Raw genomic sequence first — 12782 nt, forward strand, 5'->3', positions numbered from 1 at the left:
TAAAATGCTACGCCCTGCTTGCAAAAACCCTGCACTTCTCAAAGGCAGAGTGTCATCCCACAGTGGCAGAGAGCCAAGAAGAGCCAGAGAATTCTGGACTGTATCTCAGGAAAGCAAAGCATTGACATTTTTACCAATTTTAAAATATGGGGCTGGGCTTCCTCGATTCCCCCCATTGATTTTTCATCAGTTTCAGAGCATAAAATTACAGTTGTATCTCCATCTCCTTCTTTTCCATTCGCACGTCTTGGTACGATATTTGTAATGATGCACTTTCAGGGACTCCATTAGTGAAAACAAAAAGGAATTATCAGTAAGAATTGTACAGCAGCCGCACGGTTGCAGGTAACCCCAGGAAACGTCACTTCTCTAAGAGCCTTTCTCACCATGGGTGATCCCACATTCTGGGCGGGATTTTGTGGCCTTGCTCGGGCGTGACCGGAAATTCCCAGCCCGAGGTCGAGCCCTCGCCCACGCCAATTCCGTGGCGGGTGAGATGGTAGAGTTCCGGCCCCAATTGATCACATAGGCCATGTGACCTTTACTCTGGCTCAATCGCCACAATACTTTACATCTCTCAGAGCCCTGCAGTGGTGGCACAAGTTTCCATGTGTGTAACAGGTTTAATTCACGGTGCCTCAAAATGGCTGCTCCATGCTCCAGTTTCCGGCTCTTTGTACAGTTTTATTTACACCCAGACTTAACCAATCAAGCACAGTGAACATCCATTGTACATTATAGATATCATTCTGCAAACATTGAAGTTACATGCAAAAATTGTAAATGTGTTCTTTGATCCTACATGGTGATAAAGACCACAATTCAATTTATCCATTCATGGGATGTGGCTGTCACTGGCTGGGCCCTCACTTATTGCCCATCCCTGAGGTCATTTAAGAGTTAAGCACATTGCCACGGGTCTGGAGTCACATGTAGGCCAGACCAGGTAAGGACAGCAGATTTCCTTGTCTAAAGGACATTGGTGAACCAGATGGGTTTTTAACATCAATGGTTTCATGATCATCATTAGATTCTTAATTCCAGATTTTTATTGAATTCAATTTCCACCATCTGCCATAGAATATAGAAACCATAGAAAATTACAGCTCAGAAACAGGCCTTTTGACCCTTCTTGTCTGTGCCGAACCATTTTTTGCCTAGTCCCACTGACCTGCACTTGGACCATATCCCTCCACACCCCTCTCATCCATGAACCCGTCCAAGTTTTTCTTAAATGTTAAAAGTGACCCCGCATTTACCACTTTATCCGGCAGTGCATTCCACACTCCCACCACTCTCTGTGTGAAGAAGCCCCCCCTAATATTCCCTTTAAACTTTTCTCCTTTCACCCTTAACCCATGCCCTCTGGTTTTTTTCTCCCCTCGCCTCAGCGGAAAAAGCCTGCTTGCATTCACTCTATCTATACCCATCAAAATCTTATACACCTCTATCAAATCTCCCCTCAATCTTCTACGCTCCAGGGAATAAAGTCCCAACCTATTCAATCTCTCTCTGTAACTCAGCTTCTCAAGTCCCGGCAACATCCTTGCCATGACGGGATTCAAACCCATTTCCCCAGAACATTACCCTGGGTCTCTGGATTACTAGTCCAGCGATAATACCACAATGCCACTGCCTCCCCCATTTCATTGTCTATATTGGGCTTTGAGAAATTCAGGATGTCTTGGGCCGGAATTTTCCAGCTGTTCACGCCAGCGGGATTCTCTGGTTCCGCTGCAGTGAACGGAGATTTGGCTGAGCGCTAGATTCTCCGTCCTCACTTGCAGCAGCGGTGGGGCATGAATGGCCGGAGAATTCCCCCTTTATTTCTATCTATTTGCACCTTTTGGACTCTGGATGCAGCATGTTACATTCAGGTGACCAGCAGCCTAAGATTGGTGCTGAGAGTCAGGGCCTGTGCATGCATTCAATTCACGTGAGATTGCCTTGTACAGGCCAAAGAGGAGATCGTAATATTTTTCCTACTATTTCTTGGAGGCAAATCGCAGTTGATGCTGGAAGACATAAATGGAAAATTCCTGAAATATCCAGCAGGTCTGGCAGCATCTGTGGAGAAGTTTGAGTATCTCCAACATTTTCTGGTCCTTCCTTTATCTACTGGGTTCATAAAGAGGCACGTCACATACAAGAGTAAGGAACTCATGGTTTTGTGAAACGAATTGTTAGGGTGGCACAGTGGTTGGCACTGCTGCCTCATAGCTCCAGATGCCCAGTTTCGATTCCCGGCTTGGGTCACTGCCTGTGCGGAATTTGCACATTCTTTCCGTGTCTGTGTGGGTTTCCTCCGGGTGCTCCGGTTTCCTCCCACAGTGCGAAAGACGTGCTGGTTAGGTGCATTGGCCACGCTAAATTCTCCCTCAGTGTTACCCGAACAGGCTCTGGAGTGTGGCGACGAGGGGACTTTCACAGTAACTTCATTGCAGTGTTAATGTAATGACATTAACAAATAAACTTAACTTCAGTCTGTTGTGAGGTAACCCACTCGGGAAAAGATGATGGCGATCCAAATGTCGCAGTAGTAATGATAATGAAAGTGTCATTATTCCTCTGAAACCAACAGCAAATTCTGCAGTGCATATCTGCGCTGTTCCATAGAGTGTGCTGTTGAAGCTCGCTTCCAGATTACAATCAATTAGAAATGACTGAATTAATGAGAACTTGTTTTCTAGGTGATTAATATTCCTGTAAAAATCCTTGAAAAAGTTAATGCAGACTGAAAGAGATGTAACAAGGTTTGTAATGAGCTAAGTTCATAACTATTGCTAAAAATCTTTTCAGGTCCCGCAAAAATATATTTTTATATTTATGGGAAGTTAAATTTCTACATTATGTTTTTCATATTTTACATCTTTTTAAAAGAAATTTTAAAGTTTGTCAATGATATTTTGGCTCCTGTCTTAATTCCATATGTGTGTTCCAATCACTTAGAATAGAATCATAGGATCCCTACGGTGCAGAAGGAGGCCATTCAGCCCATCAAGCCTGCACCAACAATAATCCCACCCAGGCCCGAACCCCACATATTTATCATGCTAAGCCCCCTGAATCCTAACCTGCGCATCTTTGGACTGTGGGAGGAAACCGGGGCACCCGGAAGAAACCCACGCAAACACGGGGAGAATGAGCGAACTCCACACAGTCACCCAAGGCTGGAATTGAGCCTGGTGCCTGGCACTGTGAGGCAGCAGTGCTCACCACTGTGCCACCGTGCCACCCACTTATTTTGCTCTCTGCAATAATTAATTAAAGCAAAAGATAATCAGTGCATTTTACATCCTGTTTTGCCATCTAGGAGAATTTTGTGATTGGCTGCTTACCCTGTTGATGACAGCACTGTTGCTGGATGCTTGGAGATCCCCTCGAACTGATGCCAGATTCAGGCTAATATCAGAAAAGGGAAGATGCACTTCACTGAGAGTATTCAATCCTTGTGGGCAGCTTTCTTCAATGGTCAACACGATGGCACAGTGGTTAGCATTGCTCCCTCACAGCGCCAGGGACCCGGGTTGGATTCCTGGCTTGGGCGACTGTCTGTGTGGAGTTTCCACATTCTCATCATCTTTTCTTGAGTTGTGTACCACACAGCAAACTTAAGTTAAGCATATTTATTAGTCACAAGTAGGCTTACATTGCACCTAACCAGCATGTCATTCGGACTGTGGGAGAAAACCGGAGCACCCGGAAGAAAGCCACGCAGACACGGGGAGACCGTGCAAACTCCACATAGACAGTGACCCAAGCCAGGAATCGAACCCAGGTACCTGGTGCTGTGAGGCAGCAGTGCTAACCACTGTGCCACCGTGCCGCCCTAGCAATTTGTTTTACAAAATCATGAGTTCCCTACTCTTGTATGTGATGTGCCTCTTTATAAACCCAGTAGATAAAGGTAGGACTTCTCTGCTCGTGTCTTGTGTGGGTTTCCTCCGGGTGCTCCGGTTTCCTCCCACAGTCCGAAAGATGTGCAGGTTAGGTGCATTGGCCATGGTAAATTCTCCCTCAGTGTACCCAAACAGGCGCCGGAGTGTGGCGACTAGGGGATTTTCGCAGTAACTTCATTGCAGTGTTAATGTAAGCCTACTTGTGATTCTAACAAATAAACTTCACCATTGCTTGTAAAATCTGAGCTATTGAAGCCATTGAGAGTGTTGATTCATCAGGCCAATAACCTGGATGAGAAGAGTCCTGAGGAGAGTCCTGAGAGTGGCACTGAGGCTTATAAAATTTCCAAAATCCTCAGAAACATTCTCATCAATACAAATGCAAGAGAAATATGCAGAAACATTTGTGGATGCAGAAATCGTGGTGTCATTGACCTGAAACGTTTCTCTTTCCACAGATGCTGAGTGTTTCCAGAATTTGGTTTTCAGTATAAATTAAATGTAATTGCTACAATATACTTGCTCCCATCAGGGGAGTCCAAGGTTCGGTTAACAATAAGGAGCAGACATGTCAGAGGCCATTAAATATTTTAAAGCAAGACTGGATAAACTAAACGAGATACAGGGGGAATCTGGGATGTTGAGATTAGTTTTGAATTGCTCTAGAAAAGAGCAGAACAAATGTGATGGGCCAAATAGCGTCTCTTCATGTGTAATAAAGCCTTCAATACCTCTCGACTTGACCACTACAATGCACTCCTGGATGACCTCCCACATTCCAGCTTCCATAAAATCATCCAAAACTCTGATTCCTGTGTCTTAGCTTGCAACGGGCACTATTTCCCCATTACCCCTGTGCTCACTGACCGAGATTAACTCTTGATCAAGCAATGTCTTGATTTAAAAATTCTCATCCTTGTTTTCAAAGCCCTCCATAACTCCTCGAACCTCTGAGATATCTGTACACCTTTAAATCTGGCCTCTTGTGCAATCGCAATCATATTCTCATCATCATTCGTGGCTGTGCCTCCAGTTGCCTGGTCCTCAAGCTCTGGAAATCCCTTCCTCCACCTCATTTCCCTCCTCGAAGCTACTTCCAAAAACCTACCTCTTTGACCAAGCTTTTGGCCATTTGAGCTAATATCCCCTTTTGTGGCTTGGTGGCAAAGTTTGTCTATGATTCTCTTCACAAGAACCCTGGAACATTTCATTAGGTTAAAGGTACTACATACATTTAAGTTGTTGCTGTCATTGTTCTAACCTTTATGTCTTTTTTTCAGTATTTTCTCTACTCACCCAATCTTTGGCACAGCTATGTTCAAATCAACACTGGACAGCTCTATGGCCAGTCCCAATGGTACCAATGCTACTGTAAGTCCTGCAGTTGAGACAAATACCCTGATTTGATTTGATTTGAATTATTATTGTCGCATGTATTAGTGTACAGTGAAAAATATTGTTTCTTGCGTGCTATACAGACAAAGCATACCGTTCACAGAGAAGGAAAGGAGAGAGTGCAGAATGTAGTGTTTCAGTCATAGCTAGGGTGTAGAGAAAGATCAACTTAATGCAAGGTAGGTCCATTCAAAAGTCTGATGGCAGCAGGGAAGAAGCTGTTCTTGAGTTGGTCGTTGCATGATCTCAGACTTGTGTATCTTTTTCCCGACAGAAGAAAGTGGAGGAGAGTATTTTTTTTAATTAGTGTCACACGTAGACTTACATTAACACTGCAATGAAGTCTGCCTAGTCGCCACACTCCTGCTTCTGTTCGGGTACACTGAAGGAGAATTTAGCATGGCCAATGCACCTAACCAGCACGTCTTTTGGACTGTGGGAGGAAACCGGAGCACCCAGAGGAAACCCACGCAGACACGGGGAGAACGTGAGATTCCACACAGACAGTGACCCTGCCCAGGAATCAAACCTGGGTCCCTGACGCTGTGAGGCAGCAGTGCTAACCACCGTGCCACGGTGCCGCTGATATGTGTGGGGTGCGGGGGGTACTTAATTATGCTGGCTGCTCTCCCGAAACAGTGGGAAGTGCAGACAGAGTTTACCATGCTGGGTGACACAAGCAATAAGTGTTGACTTCTTTACCTCTCCAGAAAACTCCAAACTGGTGCTTACAGACCTTTAAAGTTCGGGCCATTTGTGAAGTCACCATTGATGGCGGCCGATCAGCTGCAGTGTAAAAGCATCTCTGCAATGACCTCAACAAGGCTCATGAGTTGACCGCTTGGAGTATGAGCTCCCTGATTGAGGTAATGATTACCTGCCCAATCAGGGAGTCTCACCTGGGTATATATTGAGGAGTGTCAGGGATGCTGACACTCCAGATTCTGACTGTGTACCTGAAGCACTCTTAGGAGTGGAATTGAGTCTGTAATTAAAGGGAATCTGGTGAAGGGACACCGGCCTCTGAGGAGTTGTTTCAATCTTGTAAAATCCAGCCACAATGCATCTTGTTTTGATACAGAATCGGAGAATAGAAAGCTTTTCCATAAATAATTGATTTTTCTAAACTCAATTTGTACAACTTTATTTAAATAAGAATTGTTGATTATCTTGTAACTTCCTTGGCTCCTAAAACCAGCATAATGTTGCAGACTTTGCATTATGCATGATACAATGTGCAGTGTGATAGCTCTAATTGAAATAGAGTTATTGTTGGGTTTGAGTTTTATGCCTTGGTTCATTTATGGCTCAAAGTTGAAGTTATATTTCTCCCACTAATGCATTAACTCTTGGTGTTAGCCCGCATGGATTTGCCTCAGTTTTGTTAACCTCAAGGTCAATGTGAATGCAACCAATCTCTATCTTCAGACTTGTGTCAAATTTATAGGTATGTTGCATGCAAAATTACAATTGTTGGTTTCACATTCAGATGAGTTCTTCATGTACAGGCCTGGCAGTAATGGGTGGCCCAAATTTCCTCTTCTCTACTTCCCCTCCTCCCTTCGTCTTCTTCCTTCCCCTCTTCCTCACTCTTTCTGCCCTTAAGCTGTTTGCCATGTAGCTTGAGGAAAGGTTTGCCACCTGATAATTGCAAGGGTGAGCAGCACACAGCAAACCACAATGATTCTTGGCACCCACTCTGTCAATCACTGCACAGCTCCTTCATGCAATGTAATATACCTATGAATTTGATTTCATTAGATTTGATTTATTATTGTCACATGTATTAACATACAGTGAAAAGTATTGTTTCTTGTGCGCTATACAGACAAAGCATACCGTTCATAGAGAAGGAAACGAGAGAGTGCAGAATGTAGTGTTACAGTCATAGCTAGGGTGTAAAGAAAGATCAACTTAATGCAAGATAAGTCCATTCAAAAGTCTGACAGCAGCAGGGAAGAAGCTGTTCTTGAGTCGGTTGGTACGTGACCTCAGACTTTTGTATCTTTATCCCGATGGAAGAAGGTGGAAGAGAGAATGTCCGGAGTGCATGGGGTCCTTAATTATGCTGGCTGCTTTGCCGAGGCAGTGGGAAGTGTAGATGGAGTCAATGGATGGGAGACTGGTTTGTGTGATGGATTGGGCTACATTCACAACTTTTTGTAGTTCCTTGCGGTCTTGGGCAGCGCAGGAGCTATACCAAGCTGTGATACAACCAGAAAGAATGCTTTCTATGGTGCATCTATAAAGGTTGGTGAGAGTCAAAGCCAAATTTCCTCAGTCTCCGGAAAAGTAGAGGCGTTGGTGGGCTTTCGTAACTATGGTGTTGGCATGGGGGGACCAGGACATGTTGTTGGTGATCTGGACACTTAAAAACTTGAAGCTCTCGACCCTTTCTACTTTGTCCCGATTGATGTAGACAGGGGCATGTACTCCTCTACTCTTCCTGAAATCGATGACAATCTCCTTCGTGTTGTTGACATTGAGGGAGAGATTATTGTTGGCGCTCCAGTTCACCAGATTCTCTATCTCATTCCTGTACTCTGTCTCATCATTGTTTGAGATCCGACCCACTACGGTGGTGTCATCAGCAAACTTGAAAATCGAATTGGAGGAGAATTTGGCCACACAGTCATAGGTATATAAGGAATATTGTAAGGAGCTGAGAACATAGCCTTGTGGGGCACTAGTGTTGAGGATGGTCTTGGAGGTGGCGTTGTTGCTTATCCTTGCTGATTGTGGTCTGTGAGTTAGGAAGTTCAGGATCCAGTCGCAGAGGGAGGTGCTGAGGCCCAGACCACAGAGTTTGGAGATGTGTTTCGTGGGATTAGTAATGTTGAAGGCTGAGCTGTAGTCAATAAATGGGAGTCTGACATAGGTGTCCTTGTTATCTAGATGTTCCAGGGTTGAGTGCAGGGCCAGGGAGATGTAGTGTTGCGGCGGTAGGCAAACTGCAGTGGATCCAGGTAGTCCGGGAGGCTGGAATGGATTTGTGCCATGACTAGCCACGAATTTGCCCCTTGGGCAATGTCAGTGGGCCCATGCTGGCACTGCCAAGATGACAATGCCCAGGGGCACCCCCCCAATGCCCAACACTCTGGGGGGTTTCGACGGCCCACCCTTCACTCCAGCAGGATTGGGCCGCCAGCTCCTCACAAGTAGGGAGCTAGACTCAACCCCGCTGGAGTGAACCACTCCTGGCGGGGCGGGGAGCAGAAGCTAGTGGGCCTGGAGATTTCAGTCCCGGGCCCGCTAATGATATTCAGATTGTATTAAAATGAGAATTTAAGTAATGGACGGCGCTGGAAATCTGGCTGCCAGAGATGTGCAGAGGCCATGGCGCCCAGCGGGGAGCCTGTAAAACGGCCTCCACTACAAAAGCAGCGCAGTGGAATCCATTCAGTTCTGATATAGGGCAGAGTTGCCAAGTACTGCCTACAACTGATGTGATAATTGGTACCCTGCCTCATGTGGAAGTCTGCAATCCTAGTGAAGCAACGTGTTCACTTTACTGTGCCCCTAGCATGAGAGAATGATATGCAGTTAGTACTCTTTTGAAACAAGAGCTTAAGTGTCAGTGATCTTCCTTTCCCATTAACTGATGGCAAGCCACAAGACATGGTAAAAATCTCCAGTTCCAGGAAGCAGATCGTCACAGAGAGGTTCATTGCTCTGACCACCTTCACAGTCAATGTAATCTTTGTTTGTTCTGAGGCTGGAGTGGCAGGCAGGTTTCAGTGAAAACCCCCTTAGAGTAGTGTGGATATCTCATAGGCTGTTCCCCCCTGACATTCCGGTAGGTGTATTGCTCCCTGAATTCACTCGATATACATAGAACATAGAACAGTACAGAACAGGCCCTTTGGCCCACGATGTTGTGCCGAGCTTTATCTGAAACCGAGATCAAGCTATCCCACTCCCTATCATCCTGGTGTGCTCCATGTGCCTATCCAATAACCGCTTAAATGTTCCTAAAGTGTCTGACTCCACTATCACTGCAGGCAGTCCATTCCACACCCCAACCACTCTCTGCGTAAAGAACCTACCTCTGATATCCTTCCTGTATCTCCCACCACGAACCCTATAGTTATGCCCCCTTGTAATAGCTCCATCCACCCGAGGAAATAGTCTTTGAACGTTCACTCTATCTATCCCCTTCATCATTTTATAAACCTCTATTAAGTCTCCCCTCAGCCTCCTCCGCTCCAGAGAGAACAGCCCTAGCTCCCTCAACCTTTCCTCATAAGACCTACCCTCCAAACCAGGCAGCATCCTGGTAAATCTCCTCTGCACTCTTTCCAGCGCTTCCACATCCTTCCTATAGTGAGGTGACCAGAACTGCACACAATATTCCAAATGTGGTCTCACCAAGGTCCTGTACAGTTGCAGCATAACCCCACGGCTCTTAAACTCCAACCCCCTGTTAATAAAAGATAGATGTAGCATTCTGCTGAAAGCCCTTTTCCCCAACCTCCTCCTCCCTCTTCCTGTCTGTCCTGCTCTGTCGGGCCTCTCATTCTGTAAGTCAGACTGTAAGAAGGATGTGGAAGCGCTGGAAAGAGTGCAGAGGAGATTTACCAGGATGCTGCCTGGTTTGGAGGGTAGGTCTTATGAGGAAAGGTTGAGGGAGCTAGGGCTGTTCTCTCTGGAGCGGAGGAGGCTGAGGGGAGACTTAATGGAGGTTTATAAAATGATGAAGGGGATAGATAGAGTGAACGTTCGAAGACTATTTCCTCGGGTGGATGGAGCTATTAAAAGGGGGCATAACTATAGGGTTCATGGTGGGAGATATAGGAAGGATGTCCGAGGTAGGTTCTTTACTCAGAGAGTGGTTGGGGTGTGGAATGGACTGCCTGCAGTGATAGTGGAGTCAGACACTTTAGGAACATTTAAGCGGTTATTGGATAGGCATATGGAGCACACCAGGATGATAGGGAGTGGGATAGCTTGATCTTGGTTTCAGATAAAGCTCGGCACAACATCGTGGGCCGAAGGGCCTGTTCTGTGCTGTACTGTTCTATGTTCTATGTTCCATCCCAGGAGGAATGCCAACTGATGTATCCATGCCTGGGAGCATTGTTTAAAAAATTAATTCATGGGACAAAGGCATCGCTGGCAGTCCAGCATTTATTTCCCATTGCCCAAGGGCAACTGAGAATCAATCACATTGCTGTGGCTCTAGAGTCACATGTAGGCCAGACCAGATAAAGATGGCAGATTTCTTTCCCTAAAGTATATTAGTGAACCAGATGAATTTTTCCAGCAATTGACAATAGCTTCACAGTCGTCAGTAGATTCTGAATTCCAGTTTTTTTTTATTGATTTTAAATTCTACCACTTGCCACGGAGGGGTTCCAACCCAGGACCTCAGAACATTAGCTGAGTTTCTGGATTAATAGTCTAGCGATAATACTACGAGGCCATTGCCTCCCTTTGGTTTGCATAGAAGCATTAAACCAGCCAAAGCACCCGCCATGCTATTCCCTGTAGAATTATGCCACGTGAAACAACTATAGAAAGCACCAAACAGGTGCAGAATCCTAGCGACAGCCAGAAAAAGTCAACCAGTATATAATCTGTAATCAGTTGATAATTCCTTCCAATCGTGCTAGTCATGAGTCTTGGCTGCAGCTGAACAGTGTCAGCTGTGTGAGGTTAAGACAGGGTATTGGTCAGAACATTAGGCTCCAAAATAATGCAACTGGCATCAAATCAACTTGTTCTGCGTTCATCTGATAGATGTTCACATTGCGTTTGAACTTTAATGCTCGCAATGAAATGGCGTCCAGCCCCATTCACCCCCCCACCCCACCCCCCGTCAGCTTATGCTGTGCGATAAGGTTTTTGGAATATGAGCATCTTAACAAGTCCTTGACCCAACAAATACAAATGCTGAATGCTTCAATTAGCAACCTAAGTTTATTAAGCTCAATTAACAAACACAAAATTAATATCTAGCAAAGTCGTTTTTAATATCAACCTCTGGTCTCCAAAATCATCTTCTGGATTATGTTCTGTTGATGTGTCGTTCATTTTTCTATTCAAGAAATCCTTGCTATGCCTGTATTAGAAGGCAGTGGCGTAGTGGTATTGTCACTGGATTAATAATCCAGAGACTCAGGGAAAAGCTCTGGGCACATGTGTTCAAATCCCACCATAGCAGATGGTGAAATTCCAATTCAATAGAAATCTGAAATTAAAAGTTTAAAGATGACCACAAAACCATTGCCGATTATCCTAAAAACCCACCTGGTTCACTAATGCTCTTTAGGGAAGGAAATTTGCTGCCCTGGCCTGATGTGACTCCAGACCCATATTTTTCATTATTGTAGATAAATCCATTGGTCTGTGTGCAATGCTTAACTGCCACTCAGTTGAAGGGCAATTAGGGATGGGCAACAAATGCTGGCCGTGTCAGTAATGCCCACATCCCATGAATGAATTTGAAAAAAAAACTGTTTCTGATATTATTAAACTAGAAAGAGTACAGAAAAGATTTAATCGGATGCTACCGGGACATGATGGTTTGAGTTATAAGGAGAGGCTGGATAGACTGGGACTGTTTTCCCCTGGAGTGTAGGGGACTTAGGGGTTATCTTATGGAGGTCTATAAAATAATGAGGGGCATAGATCAACTAGATAGTCAACATCTTTTCCCAAAGGTAGGGGAGTCTAAAACTAGAGGGCATAGGTTTAAAGTGAGAGGGAAGAGATACAAAAGGGTCTAGAGGGGCAATGTTTTCAAACAGAGGGTGATGAATGTCTGGAACAAGCTGCCAGAGGTAGTAGTAGAGGCGAGTATAATTTTGTCTTTTAAAAAAGCGTTTAGGCAGTTATATGGGTAGGATGAGTATAGAGGGATATGGGCCAAACGCAGGCAATTGGGACTAGTTTAGTGGTTAAAAAAAAGGACAGCATGGACAAGTTGGGCCGAAGGGCCTGTTTCCAAGCTGTAAGGCTCTCTGACTCTATGGGTGCAATCAGCCCGAGGTTCATACGATCGCGCCCGAGTCCATCAGAGAAAGCTGTTCTCCGAGCCGAGCCTGCCCCCGGAATCGGGGAGGGCATGCCGGTAAAATTCTGGCCTATAACTCCAGGGCTAGCATGATTGGGCTGAAATTGTTGTCCATCATCATGCCCTGGGTCAACACATAAGTCCCTCTGTATGTTTCCCCCTCTCCACTTTTGGCAGTTTTACTCTTTTTCAATTTCTATCGATACCATTGTTCTTAACGTAGAAGAGAAAAACAGATTTTCTAACATTCACTCAGACAAAGGTCAAGGTTCTTTCTTAAGCCATACATTAACAGGTAAAGGTACTTATTGTCATGACTGTCTATTCTAACACTCAGCTAAGATTCCTCAGTCTGCCCTGCAGTTACACCTCTCTCTCTCTCCATCTTGGGGAGGTGATGGCCTAGTGGTATGATCACTAGACTATTAATCTAGAAACTCAGCTAATGTTCTGAGGTCCTACGTTCAAATTCC

Source organism: Mustelus asterias, chromosome 27 (assembly GCF_964213995.1).
Source record: "Mustelus asterias chromosome 27, sMusAst1.hap1.1, whole genome shotgun sequence".
Classification (NCBI taxonomy): domain Eukaryota; kingdom Metazoa; phylum Chordata; class Chondrichthyes; order Carcharhiniformes; family Triakidae; genus Mustelus; species Mustelus asterias.